This window comes from Rana temporaria, chromosome 1 (genome assembly GCF_905171775.1).
Source record: "Rana temporaria chromosome 1, aRanTem1.1, whole genome shotgun sequence".
In the NCBI taxonomy this organism is placed as follows: domain Eukaryota; kingdom Metazoa; phylum Chordata; class Amphibia; order Anura; family Ranidae; genus Rana; species Rana temporaria.
In genome coordinates, this window is record NC_053489.1 from 211,017,997 (window position 1) to 211,033,414 (window position 15,418).

General features: G+C 46.4%; 2 gene segments (V, D, J or C); both read right to left on the reverse strand.

Moving 5' to 3' along the window:
- LOC120936501 overlaps positions 1-15,418 on the reverse strand; it is a 339,157-nt gene that overhangs the window by 125,037 nt on the left and 198,702 nt on the right.
- The window catches only part of LOC120936375, a 167,481-nt gene that overhangs the window by 119,831 nt on the left and 32,232 nt on the right, over positions 1-15,418 (reverse strand).

Here is a 15,418-nt window from a genome sequence, read left to right on the forward strand (position 1 = left end):
GTACCTGCTCAGACAGGCAAGTTAGTGCTCATTTACACATGCTTAGCCCCAGTGGCGGCTGGTACTAAAAAATGTTGGGGTGGGGGGGCGCAAACAAACTGAAAAAAAAAGCATCAATTGCAGCCACTGTGCCCATCAAACGCATCTACTGTGCCAAACGCAGCTACTGTGCCATCAAACACAGCCACTGTACCCATCATTTGCTGACACTGTGTCCATAAAATGCTGCCAGTGTGCAATCAATTGACGCTACTGTGCCCCATCAATGCGGCCAATATGCCGATCAATTGCCGCTACTGTGCCCCATCAGATGCTGCCAGTGTGCCCATCAATCATCGCTACTGTGCCCCATCAAATGCTGCCAGTGTGCCGGTCAATTGCCTTTACTGTGCCCCATCAGATGCTGCCAGTGTGCCCATCAATTGTCGCTACTGTGCCCCATAAAATGCTGCCAGTGTGCCGATCAATTGCCTCTACTGTGCCCCATCAGATGCTGCCAGTGTGCCGATCAATTGTCGCTACTGTGCCCCATCAGATACTGCCAGTGTGCCCATCAATTGCCGCTACTGTACCCCATCAGATGCTGCCAGTGTGCCCATCAATTGCCGCTACTGTGCCCCATCAGATGCTGCCAGTGTGCCCATCAATTGCTGCTACCGTGCCCCATCAGATGCTGCCAGTGTGCCCATCAATTGCCGCTACTGTGCCCCATCAGATGCTGCCCGTCACTTTCCTGTCTTGCCGCAGGTCAGCGGCGGTCTCCTGCACACCCTCCATGTCTTCTCCAATCCTTTCTCAGGCGTCCAATCACAGCGTCTGACATTTCAGCCAATCAGGTGACCGGTAACACACCCCCACCACTGTAATTCAGGTGCCCAGCGCCCGAAAATGAGCTGGGCACCTGAATAGGGGGTGTCAGCAGCGACCATAGATAGAATCATGCAATGCATGAATCTATCTATGGTGATTAGAGCGGTGCAGGAGAGAGGGGGCGGCGCTCCTGCCCCATTTATGGACGCACCGCCACTGCTTAGCCCTCTAAAGAGTGACCCTCTATGGATCTGCATTTGACAGGAGGTGGGGAGGCATTATGTCACCTCCTCGCTGTCTGTTTTAACCCCTAAAAGTCTGCACCACCATGCTATACCTGCACGAATGGCACATGGTTGCAGGATGGTTTTGGCATGATCCCATTCTCTTCTGTTGGGTGGTACTGTATGCGCAGGTCATTGTACAATTTTGCATCTGCCAATATGAATGAACTCCTATGCATGGGAGTTGCGCCATCCTGTCATGGACAATTAAGATGGCTGAAGATCTTGAACTTGGAAAATAAATTAATCGATGTTGGCGGGGGAGCATGTGGGCATCGTATTGCTGGAGGGAAGGTGAGTATACAGTAATTCCACACTAAACAACTCTCCTGCCGCTGCCTAATTTGACATAGCTATATTATCTGTGGTCTCTTGCACTTAATGATAGTTTGATAGGGGGGTGTTATGACAAATAGCCCTCCCCAAACAGGATATTGTGCTAAACCTGTAGGTAAATAAAAGAACCAGAACCTTCGCTAAGCGAAAGAGTGGGTTTTGTAATAAAGTTGGCAGTGCTTCCACCCAGGACAGAGACTATGTGAACGGAACATTCTCTTCCTGGGAAATAAATCAGTAATCTAAACAAAGTAATTGGGAAGAATGAACCAAATGAATTACACTTATTAAAACATTTTTTTACCAAGGACATTTAGCAGAATACATTTCGGCCTAAATTAATGAAGACATTAGATTTTTTTTTATTTTTAGTGGATATGTTTTATAGCAGAATGTAAATTTTAAATTTTTTTTTCAAAATGCAAGCTGTAGTGACCAACGGCTGGAACCGTGTCAAGTCAAGGAAAACGGATGTCACCAGCACACCAAGGATCTTCAGAGTAGGTCTAGAGCTTTAATCAGTGATCACATTGTTACAGCAGATTGCAACGTTTTGGAGCAACGCAGGACCCCTTCATCAGGCATGTGACCGTCACCAGCCTGATGAAGGGGTCCTGCGTGGCTTCAAAACGTGCTGGTGACATCTGTTTTCCTTTTCTACGATACTGCAGGACCCCTGACCCTCTGTCTGGACAGTGCTGATTGGCCCTGTGCTGATCACATGCACCCTTCCAAGAGTGTCCCCAAGGCTCTGTACTATAAGAAAATTATTAGAGGGCGATGGAAGAAGGGGAGGATCAGAGAAGACAGGATCAAACATCCTTTTTACACAATGCAGAGGATTAACTCCTTAGGTTCCACAGTGAGTATAACAAGTAGAGATGTGCAAATTGTTTTGTTCCAAATTTGTTTTTCATCAAAATTCGCCATAAGACCAAAGTTACGAATTATCCAAAATAACAAATGCCGGATAATTCGTAACTTTGGATAAATTCGTATTCGTTAGGTTCACTAACAGCCAAATTTGAAAGGAAATTCCAATACCCATAATAGTTTATAACTATTATTATCGTTTTTATTATTATTATTATTAATTTGTTACGTTTCATTCATTTAGATGCGGCATTCGTTATTTTGGATAATTCGTAACTTTGGATAAATTCGTATTCGTTACGTTCACTAACAGCCAAATTTGAAAGGGAATTCCAATACCTATAGTTTAACTATTATTATAGGGCCAAATTCTCAAAAGAGATACGCAGACTTAACTGCTGTTCAGCCTGCATATCCCTGTGCCTAACTTTGGAAACGATTCTCAAAAGGCTTTTTCCAAAGTTAGGCAGAAAATCTGACATGTGTAAGACACTTACACGGTCAGATTTTAGGATGCAGTACCGCATCCGCCACTGGGGGCATTTCTCATTGAAATGCAGCTTTGCGTATGCAAATGAGGACTTAAGCAGATTTTCAAAGCATTTCAGCACTTTGATTTCACCGTCCCATCATGCTCCGGCAGGTACCCACGTGGTGGGTGCACGTGGCTAGGCACCCACCACGTGGGTACCTACCGGAGCATGATGGGACGGTGATGCCTATATAAATGTGATGCAAGGCGCGCTTCCATCATTACAGCGACAACAGGCGACGAGGCAACATCGGAAGAACAGAAGACCAGAAGACCCTGGCGTCACAGAAGACCGCGCCGGCTGCCTGTTTGAAATCGAGCTAACACACAAACATAGCAGGCAGCCAGCGCTGAAGAAGAAGGCACCGGAGAGCTGCAGAAGAACCGGGGTTCGCCGAGTCAACAGCGGAAGAGGGGAGAAGATGGAAGAAGCCCCCCGGAGGCCGGAGAAGCCCCCCCCGGAGAGCGGAAGAAGAAACCCCCCCCCCCCCCCCGGAGAGCGGAGAAGACCCCCGGAGAGTGGAAGAAGAAGCCCCCCCTGGTAATTGAGCTAATAACGAAGACAGGGGGGGCATCCGGAGCAGAATAATAAATTATTTTAAAAAGCCTTGTGTTGTGTGTTTACTACATTTTACTTTTTGCCTCCAGGTGAATGGATAGGGGTACGATGTACCCCATATCCATTCACTTAGGGTGGGGGGCCGGTATCTGGGGGCCCCCTTATTAAAGGGGACTCCCAGATTCCGATAAGCCCCCGCCCGCAGACCCCGACAACCAATGGCAAGGGTTGTCGGGAAGAGGTCCTGTCCTCATCAACATGGGGACAGGGTGCTCTGGGGTGGGGGGGCCCGCAGTGCGCCCCCCTGCCCCAGAGCACCTAACCCCCCCATGTTGAGGGCATGTGGCCTGGCACGGCTCAGGAGGGGGGGGACGCTCGCTCGTCCCCACTCCCATTCCTGACCGGCCGGGTAGCGTGCTTTGGATACGGGTCTGGTATGGATTGTAGGGGGACCCCCTACGTCAATTTTTCGGCGTGGGGGGGTCTCCTTACAACCCATACCAGACCTAAGGGCCTGGTATGCTCCTGGGGGGGGAACCCATGCCGTTTTTTTCTTTGAAAATTGGCATGGAGTTCTCCCTCTCAGGAATGCATGCTGAGCGACGCTGACATTTTTTTTTATAATTATTTGTTTTCCCGGCGCGTGTTTTTTTTTCACCCGTCGCAACTTTAGTGTCCCGTCGAAATTCTCAAAGCCGACCGGCGTTAATTACGTTCGCGCGCTGCACGTCGGGAAAATGACGTCACACGCATGCGCAGTACGGCCGGCGCGGGAGCGCGCCTCATTTAAATTTTAAACGCCCCCAGGAGAGGAGGACCGCCTTACGACGGCGGCACTTAAGTTACACAGCGTGTAATTTCTACCTAAGTGCTTTGACGATCAGGCACTTAGGTAGAAATTTTAAGTCAGTGTAACTTAACTGCTGAAATTTAAGTTACGCAGAGTTTTTGAGAATTTGGCCCATAGTTTTTATTATTATTATTTATTAATAAAAATTCATTTAATAAAAAATGCTCTAGCAAAGCGCGGTGACGTATAACACGTACGACAGCACTATAAGGGGAAGTTCTATTCGCCTTTTGGCTGCTTTAGTTGATTCCGTGTTAGTAAAAGATAGGGTTGTCCCGATACCCATACTAGTATCGGTATCGGGACCGATACCGAGCATTTGCCTGAGTACTTGTACTCGGGGAAAATGCTCTGATGCTTCACCCGATACCTGGACAGTCAGGGTGATCAGTGCGGTGGGGGAGTTACAAGCACCGATCACCGCTGACTGTCCTTGTATCCTCCTCCATTCCCCCTCCATTCTGCTGCTGTCCCCCTCCGTGCTGCCATCTTTTTTCATGCTGCCGCCGTGTCCCCCCTCCTTGCTGCCGCCGTCATGCCCCCCTCCTTGCTGCCGTGTCCCCCCATGCTGCCGCCGTGTCCCCCCTCCGATCTGCCGCCGTCATGCCCCCCTCCTTGCTGCCGTCGTGTCCCCCCTCGATCTGTCAGGATGGAGAGCGGTGGTAGGAGCCGGTAAACCCGGCACCTACCTTTTCCGAATGTACAGAGTCAGTGATCACTGACTCTGTACGTTCACATAACTGAAACATTGTAACCTCCTGTGATTACAATGTTTCAGTTTATGAATGAAGAGAAGCCGCTGGCTTCTCTCCTTTCATTTTCAGCGAAGCTGAGGCTGTAGAGAATGGGACTGGGGAATTTGTGTCCCTAGTCCCTTTCCCTGTCTCAGAGGGGAGATGTCAGAGGTCTGTTAAGACCCCAACAGCTGATAAAAAAAAAAGGAAATGCAATATATAATAAAAAATGAATTGTAAAAAATTTAAAATGTAATAAAAAACAGACTGACACTGTACATTTCCCCCCACCCCCCTTGAAAAAAATAAAGCATTGTAAAAAAAAAAGAAATTAAACAAATTGAAAAAAAAAAAAAAAATTGGAAAAAAAAACAAACAATTACTGACATATGTGCCACTGTCACATGAGATTTAAAAAAAGTATCGGTAATCGTTATCGGCGAGTACTTGATAAAAAGTATCGGTACTTGTACTCGGTCCTAAAAAAGTGGTATCGGGACAACCCTAGTAAAAGACGATTCGCGCTTTTCTGTCTGTTACAGCGTGATGAATGCGCTTACTCCATTATGAACGGTAGTTTTACCAAAACGAGCGCTTCCGTATCATAACTTGCTTCTGAGCATGCGCAGGTTTTTAACGTGCAGCTTGTTCGGGAAAAAAAAATTTTGTTTTTCAGAACCCGAAAAATGATGTGAAGCCCACACATGATGATTTTAAATACATTTTTTTAAAAACAACTTTTTTTCATGCCGAAAAATGATCGTGTGTACCCTTAAAAATCTCCATAGGCGACGTTTAAAAAATTCTACAGGTTGCATCTTTTGAGTTACAGAGGAGGTCGACGGCCATACTTTATACAGCACATACGTGTGCTGTGTAAAGTTAGGGCACCTAAAACGACGACTAACTTTGCGAAGGGAAACTAGACTAGCAGCGACGTAGCGAACGCGAAAAACCGTCGTGGATCGCCGTAACTACTAATTTGCATACCCGACGCTGGTTTACGACGCAAACTCCCCCCAGCGGCGGCCGCGGTATTGCATCCTAAGATCCACAGTGTAAAACAATTACACCTGTCGGATCTTAGGGCTAACTATGCGTAACTGATTCTATGAATCAGTCGCATAGATACTCTGAGAGATACGACGGAGTTTCTGAGATACTCTGTCGTATCTCGGCTGTGAATCTGGCCCTATGGGCCAGATCCACAAAAGGGATACGCCGGCGTATCTACTGATACGCCGTCGTATCCCTGTTTCTATCTATGCGGCTGATTCACAGAATCAGTTACGCATAGATATTCTTAAGATCCGGCAGGTGTAATAGTTTTACACTGTCGGATCTTAGGATGCAATACCGCGGCCGCCGCTGGGGGCATTTCTTGTCGAAATTCCGCTTCGGGTATGCAATTTAGCACTTACGGAGATCCACGAAGCGGTTTCCCTTCGTGAAGTCTCTGTAAATTGTTAGTTTGCAAACGTAAAGATAGGGTACCTTTTACAAAGTGTAAAGTTAGTACACCTTGTAAAAGTATACCCTTCTTTTCCACGACGCTGTAAAAAAAATTTTTTATTTTTTTTTTCCCGCCGCATCTCTTTTTTTTCCCGACGCAACTTTTTTTACCCGGCGCGATTCACAAAACTCGGCGCTACGTAACTTCGCGCAAAGCACGTCGGGAAAATCGCGTCGGGAGCATGCGCAGTACGTCCGGCGCGGGAGCGCGCCTAATTTAAATGGGACTCGCCTTGCGCCGGACGGATTTAAGTTAAGCTGCTTTCACATTGCAGCGTCGAGCCGCGGTGACGGTATAGCCGCGCTATTTGTAGCGCGGCTATACCATCGTGTTTACCGCGATATTCGGGCTCTAGCAGTGAGGTTTTAACCCCTGCTAGCGGCCGAAAAAGGGTTAACACTGCCCGCGTTGCGGGCGGTATTACCGCGCTTTGCCATTGATTTCAATGTGAAGGCGCGGTATAGGAGCGGTAAAGATGCGGCTAGCAGGACTTTTGGAGCGTTCCTGCTAGCGCACCGCTTCAGTGTGAAAGCCTTCGGGCTTTCACATTGAAGACTACAGGGCATGATTTTTCATGCGGTATAGCAGCGCTATTTTTAGCGCTGTACCGCATGAAAAACGTCCCAATGTGAAAGGGGCCTTACACCGCTGAAAATTTCTAAGTTACGGCCGCTCGTTGTGGATCTGGCCCTATGTGTTTTGGGTGCCAGAAAACACTCCCACTTCATCAGGACTTCAGTTAAAATAAGAGACTTAAATGTACTCAAAATAGGACTTTCCTGTGTAAATCTATATAGGGAAATGAATTACTGGACTAGGGGAGTCACTGGCCAGCATTTTCTGGTAAGAAATCAAGATACTGTATTTGCTGGCGTACAAAACTACATTTTATGCCGTGTACACATGACTGTTTTTCATGTCATGGAAAAAAACAACGTTTTTCTCGACGTGATTCTTGTCAAGCCTGCCTTGCATACACACGACCGTGTTAAAAAAATGCTCGAGCAAAGCGCGGTGACGTACAACACGTACGGCGCCACTATAAAGGGGAAATTCCATTCGAATTGCGCCACCCTTTGGGCTGATTATGCAAGTTTCCCTTCGCATAACTTGTTTCTGAGCATGTGTGTTTTTCCCCCCGTCGTTAAAACCTACGCCGTCTTTCACGATGAGAAAAACGACAACGTGAAAAACAACGTGAAAAAATTTTAATAATAAAAATAGTAATAAGTAATCATTTTTAATGCCCATTTTTCTCGTTGAGAAAAATGCTCTAGAGACTACACACGACCGTTTTTAACGACCAATTAAAAAAATGGCATTTTTCTCGTCCAAAAAGCAGGGGTCGTCTTATACGCCGGGTCAGCTGCTCGGATGCCTGCTGGATGTGCGGTAATACTGTATGTAACTTTGGCTACATACAGTATATACCGCTTAGCCAATCCCGATGAGCATTGTATTCAAATTCCGACAACAATTGTCTGATGGAGCGTACAGACGGTCGGATTATTCGACAAAACCCTTTCATTACACAATTGTTGTCAGGAAAATCCGATCGTGTGTACGGGGCCTTAAGGCTTTTTTCCAATTTATTATGTTTTTTGGTGTTTTAGCTCCATGTATTGCAACATTACTGGTATTGGTATATTGTGCAGTGTATTTAGGCTTTAATTTGTATTTATTGGGTAGTTCTGTTTGCATTTTTTCACAGAGTTTAGCGCAAAAGACATTTGTTATATATGTTTTTATGTTATTTTTGTTTCAACGCACTGTTCACCCCACCAATAATAAGAATGTACGGTAGAGTATATTTGGGTTTTATTCTGCATTCATTAGGTTTGTGTGGACCATTATCTTAATTTTCATTCTGAGTTAAGCACTGATTTAGATCCAAATTTCTTTATAACTGAGTAGGTCAACTGGAATTTAGCTGGCACCCCAAGCTTGTGCCTTAAAAAATATATAGCTTGAGCACTCTGAGTTATAATTTTTGTATTTCCTAGTTCTAAACTGGCTTGCAAATTTTCCCAGTTGTCATCTATATGCTCCTTTTAGGCTCCATTCACACTTGTGCGACCTTTCATGCAACTTTGGACATCAAAGTTGCATGACGAGTCATTCCCCATGTTTTCCAATGATAACCATTCATATAAGTGCAACTTAAAGGGGTTGTAAAGGAAAACATTTTTTTTCCCTAAATAGCTTCCTTTACCTCAGTCTGTAACTACACACAGTAATGCAAGGCTTTCTCCCTGGTGTAGAGAAAGTCTCTTGAGGGGGGAGGGGGCGAGCAGGAGGGTCAGGACGCTCTCTACTTTGCAGATAGAGAAAGGAGCTGTGTGTTAGTGGGCGTCCTGACTATGCTGCCCCCTCCCCCCTCAAGAGGCTTTCTCCACAGCAGGTAGAAAGCCTCACATTACTGTGTGTAGTTACAGACAGAAGAACAGGAAGTGAGGATTTCTCATAAGAAATAAGGACAAAATGGAAGGATGAGGTAATTTTTTTTTTACCTTTACAACCCCTTTAAAGTTGCAGCAACTTCAAAGTAGTTCATGCACTACTTTAGTCCGACTTTCATGCAACTTGAGGGCCATAGACTTCAACCCTCAGAAGTTGCATGAAAGTCGGACCTGAATGTTATACAATGCAACTTGTGTGCAACAGTTGTCCATTATCACTGGTCAAAGCCAAACTCGTATCCAAGTTGCACCCATCCAAAGTTGCATGAAAGTTGCATCAAAGTTTCACTCCAAAGTCAAAGCAACTTTGGAGTCGTACAAGTGTGAATGGAGCCTTATAGTTCACCAACTTCATGAGAACAGCAACCTAACCCAGTGCATTGGCTTTTCTGCCACAGTAGACAGGCTACTAAAACTGGTCAGCAGTCACATCACTGTCTGTGATGCTAATTTTTACCACCAATGATCGGATTTACATATTTATAAGCAGTTGAGATGAGACACTCAGTTTATAAAAAAATAAATAAAAATGCAGAGCTCTTCAACCTGTGAAGTTGCATGTACATATGTTCTGCCCACATGGGAGCAAAAACACAAGTTACAGTGTTAGGCCAGATTCTCTCTAGGTCACATGTTTTTCATTCATACAGAATAGAGTGAATCAGGAAAATACTGCATTATGGTCACCAGATGGAGCTGATGGTCATAGTGAATACGTTTTTATTTCCTAAAAATATCAGCCCCATCTTGTGGTTATATTTAGTGTGAATGAAAAACATTAGACCGAATAGTTCTGCAACTTTTTTTTCATAAATACACCCCATAATATTTTATCTAAATCAAAAGCTACTTATACATTCCTGTTAGTAAAAATATTTTTAAATTTATATGTGCAATTTTACACTATTGCTTTCCTATTTGTAAAAAAGCACATTTAAAGTGGAGCTCTGCCAATTTTTTTTTTTTTTTTAAAGTCCGCAGCTACAAATACTGCAGCTGCTGACTTTTAAAATATGGACACTTACCGGTCCAGCGTGTCCGCGATGACGGCACCAGAGGCCGACCCGTGCCTCGGTCCTCGGATGCTGCCGCGGCCCTCTTCGCTTAGGGAATCAGGAAATGAAGCCTTGCGGGTTCACTTCCCGGTTCCCTACTGTGCATGCGCAAGTCGTGCTGCGCAATCGAAATGGTCCCTCTTGTCTCCCAGAAGACAGCGGGGGACGGACAGGATGTGACGTAGACCCCCGCAGATTCTGCGGCTGTCTATGCCCGGAAGTGGTGCAAATACCTGTATTATACAGGTGTAGCGGGGTATCGGCCTTTCTGATGTGATACAAAAGACTACCTTTGCTGATCGTGAAGGTTCTCAGCTCCCTCCAGTGGCCGAGTTGGGTTAGAGCCACCTGTTGTTTACAATTCATCCTGGTACCGCAGTGAATGTTGGGGAATTGAGTTCAGAAGGAGAAGAGACTCCATTTGCCCTGGCTTGTAATGAACTACATTACCCAGAGAGCAGCTGGGCCACCCCAAGATGCTTTGCCTTCCACACCGCCCGTAATTTAAGGGAGAGGACGTGTTTGGCGCGCTCTCTCGGGACCACCTCTTCAACCGAGGAGGACACTGCGAGGAGCGTCTCCACAGGGAGTAGGCCACAGTTGAGCCTACATACGCCCGGGTGGAGCGGCTTTGAGAAGGAAGGACGGAGTTTCTGCCATCGGTGTGCAGTAGAGGGACAAGGTCTGAACCGGTTGGGTGAGACGGGCACTTGCCTGAAAGTACAGTTTGTCTTGCAGAAGGGCCGATCGCTGACATCCATCTTTATGGTTTGACTATCCAGGAAACTTTTAACCCCCTTGGCGGTAAACCCGAGCGTGACTCGGGGTTGGTTTTCAATGATAGGATCGGTATCCCCGAGTCACGCTCGGGGTGGACGTGCAGAGTGTGCAGCGGCGCGGCTTACCTTCTCGCTGGATCCACAGGCAAGTTACTTACCTTGTCCCTGGATCCAGCGATGCCACCCCGCTGTGTGAGCGAGCGGGTCCTCCTCGCTCGATTCACAGTGTCCCCGTGTGCCGCCAATCTCCGTTCCCTGCGACGTTACGACGCACGGGGGCGGAGAACGGCGCCAAATTCAAAAAAGTAAACAGACACTTTACATACAGTATACTGTAATCTTATAGATTACAGTACTGTATGTAAAACATACACACACCCCTTGTCCCTAGTGGTCTGCCCAGTGTCCTACATGTCATTTTATATAATAAAAAATGTTCTTTCTGCCTAAAAACTATAGATTGTCCAAAAGTGTCCCTTTATGTCAAAAATGGTTTTAGATCAGCTAGAAAACAGCGATAATAAATTATAATCACTTGCAGAAATGTGCGATAGCGATTTGTGGGGAAATTCGTCATAAAAAATAAAAAATAATGACAGCGACAATTCTGCAACTGAGCAAATTTCAGTGATTTTGAGTTGATTACATTATTGAATAATTTTTATTATAATTAAATTATTATTTGTTATAATTATTTATAATTATTTATTATATTATAATTTGTGAGTTAAGTGAGTTATTTCTAAAAATTACAGGCCTACAGTATAAAACGCCAAATTTCCTTGCAAAATAATTGTACCGCTTTTGGTACGTAATTCCAGACAGAATCATACCGCCAGAGAGGTTAACAGTTTACTATTACCCTTTTGGATTATAAGTGTTCTTTATGCGCCACCGCATGCCAACGAACAAGTGCACGAACTGTTAGCAGGAGACTGTATTGAAGTTTGGCCTGGGATGCCAGGCCATCCTAATTATCTATAGCTATAATACCCTAGGGTTATCTATTTAGGATTGACATATGTCTTCCTCTGCTTCAATCAGTGTCATCTTAAGAGCATTGTAGGCCCCCGGGCAATACAGTGCACTGGGGCCCTGTCTACACAATCACGCACGAGAATTTACTGACAAAAATCATAAAATTTACTGGCAGAACCATATTTTTTACTGCCACTGCAAAAAAAAAGTACCTAAAATTACAGTTTTCAGTGCCAAACAATGCAAATGTCAGTATTTAAACTTTAAACATATAGATAGTGCTATTAGCAATGTGTTTAAGTGCTATTAGCAATGTGTTTAAGTTAAACAAAAGTAAAACAAATAAAATGTCTTCATTGACATGAAGGTCAGGTTACTATAACCCAGCCAGCACAGAGTTTCCTCTTACATCAGAGTCTGCAGGATTCCTCCTTACAGTGAAAGGGAACTCTTATGTAAAGGGGAACGCTGCAGATCATGATCTAAGGGGGGAACTCTGATGTGGAGGGGGGCTCTGGTGACCAGAGACCACCTTATATCAGAGTCCACTGCTTTTTCTTTCCCACTTACATCAGGGTCCGCAGACTGAGTTCCCCCTTGCATTGTAAGGGGGAATCCTGCAGACTCTGATGTAAAGGGGAACTCTGATGTGGGGGGCACTCTGGTGACCAGAGACCACCTTCCGTAGAGTAAATACACTAAGGTAAGGGGGGTCACTAATATAGGAGGGGGAACCTTTATATCAGTGCCCCCTTACATTTTTGCATTCACTCCCCCCTTACATCAGCAACCCCCCGCACTCGTGGAGGACCGGATCTTCTCTGTGATTTCCGCCAACTGGGCATGGGAAGTTCTAACCCATCACTCTCCACAACTTTTTACTGGGGTTGCTGGGCAGCCGGTGGGGCCCCCCAGGCAAGCGGGGCCCCCGGGCAACTGCCCAGCATGCCCAATGGAAAAGATGGCCCTGGCTTCAATGCCCCCAAAACTGCCAGAACCCTCCTCCTCCTTCCTCTCCTCTTGTTTATGTGGTGTCATGTAGCGCTACCCCCGAAGGAGCCGCTGGTTGATTCGTATTAAGTTACCAAATTCTTCTGTCTAGTGGTGATGCTTGTGAGTGTGGATAAAAGAACAAGTGTCCAGCAGGTAGCGTGAGTTTTTAATGCTTTATTCCTCGGCCAACAAGGCCAACATCAACATGACACACAGTAGATCAAGAGGTTGATGAGTAGGAAGGACTTGTAGCGTCAGGCCTTGGATATCAAAAACATAGAGTGAGTGAGTGAGTGAGTAACTTGTATAGCGCAGCAAATGCGAACTTAATCGCCTCAAGGCGCTTGGCATCCAGAGTTGCACAGGTCTTTCAGAAGAGGTGGGTCTTTAGCTTTTTCCTGAATGCCCGATGGTTTTCTTCCAAGCGGATGGTCGTGGGTAGAGCATTCCAGAGCCGTGGTCCTTGGACCGAGAATCTTCGTTCTCCTTTCGATTTGTAGCGGGATTTAGGAATTTGGAGAAGGTTTTGGTTGGTTGACCGGAGCATGCGCTTGTTGACGTACGGTTTTATTTTCTCGCTTAAGTATTGAGGAGCTTTTCCCTGTGTACATTTGTGGGTGAGGCAGAGCGTCTTGAATGTCACCCGGTCCTGTACGGACAGCCAGTGGAGGGACCTCAAGACTGGGGAGACTGATTCCCACGGCTTTTTACCTGTTACCAGTCTGGCTGCCGTGTTCTGGACGACTTGTAGACGTGCCATCTGGTATTTTGGTAGTCCTAAGTAGAGGGAGTTTGCGTAGTCGAGTCGTGAGTTGATGATTGTTCCAACCACTACTGCCGTGTCTTCTTTCGGGATAAAGGGGATGAGTCTACGTAGCATGCGGAGCAGATGATGAGAGCTGCTGACGACTGATCCTATTTGTGCATCCATCGTCATGTCTGAGTCGAAGATGACTCCGAGACTTTTGATTTTTTTGCTTGGTGCGATGGTTTGTCCGAGGATGGTGGGTGGTGTCCATGTGATCCTAGAAATGGATTTCTTATTTGCGTGAAGGATGAGTAGTTCTGTTTTGGATCCGTTAAGTTTGAGGGAGCTTTCGGTCATCCAATTGTCGATCAGTGTGAGGCACTTTCCAAGTTCATGAAATTGGTCTTTTTTGTTGGTGATTCGAAGGTAAAGCTGCGTGTCGTCCGCATAGGAGTGGTAGCGCAGGTCCTGTTTGCTGATGATTTTGAGGAGCTGGCGGATGTAGATGTTGAAGAGTACAGGTGAGAGGGGTGATCCTTGCGGGACTCCGCATGTGATGGTCCGTGTTTCTGATGTGAAATCTCCAAGTTTCACGGTCTGAGTGCGATTTTCAAGGAGCAAGCCTGCTCTCGGCACAAATAATTCAAATGTCGCCACCCTCGCCAGGGTGGGTAAGTGCCCTTTGGACAGGCAATTAACTTGAACCTGGCAGCCAAAGGGTCGCTCGCAATAATCAGATCACTGGGAGGAAACAATGCCTCTGCCACAGGCGTAGTAAATTTTCTTGGTATAATTGAAGTGTAAGGATAGCGAATCCTCCCAGTAAGTTTTGTTCTACAGGATCACCCACTGACGGCAAAAGAAAAATACCTGTCATGTAGCGCGGTGATCAGATCCCCGGTGGTTCGTCCAGGCCTCACAGACAACCTCTGCACTTAGGTTCTCCCGAGCCAATCCCCCACCGTTCAGCTCCCAGCTTAGGATCTGGAACCCAGCAAGCCGCTGGGGTCCCTTTCTTCATCAACAGAAGGCTCCGCGAGGTGCACAGCCTCAACCCGGCCGGCCATGAGGATGGGGCCCGTGGATGCCGCACCTGGAACTCGGTCCCCGCAGACTACACGAAAAATGGCCGGTGCTCCAGATATACCCCCCGCCAGCATGCCCAAAGAGGGGAACTCCTCTGATTGGCTGCTGGGGAAGGATGGTTTCCCGTCAGAACCCCTATATCGCCAACTGTCGCCCAGGGGTGGAAACGCACCCCTGGACACACAGACTGACCCAAGAGGCAGTTCTGAACTGGCACCAGCACAAACTAACAATTAGTGAATGGGAGCAAGTGAAATCTCCCATTCCCCACTAACTTTAGCGTAACGCCCCACTAACTAAAAAAGGGGGGCGCTACATTCGCAAAAATGGTGTCTGCATAAAGCGGGCCTTCAAAGGAAAAGAGGTACTCCTCTTCTTCCCGCTTCTTCCCGCTTCTCTGCCTCGAGTGCCCTGTCCATAATACCACGCAGAGTATGATCCAGCAGGAACACAAGAGGGATTGTGTCACTGATGCATACATGTGTTGCCTCCTCAAATGGTGACAGTACAGTGCGTGCATCCTTTATCAGCAGCCATTGGCGTGGGAAAAAAAAGCTGAACTGGCCTGGCCTGAGCCTGTCCTTGTGCCATACTCACACAGGTACTCGTTGACAGCCCTCTGATGGAAAGGCAAGAGTTGTAAAGCCAGCAATTTGATGCTGGGCATGTGGGTGGCAGGGAGTGTATTTTTTTTCAATGCAGCAATTTGCCTCTTATACTCTACGGCTGGTGGTGTGCTGCTTGTAGACATGTTACAAGGACCTGTGACACCCTTTGCTATACCATCATTTCTGTTAGTGGAGGCTGTTGAGAGGTCATGAGATATAGC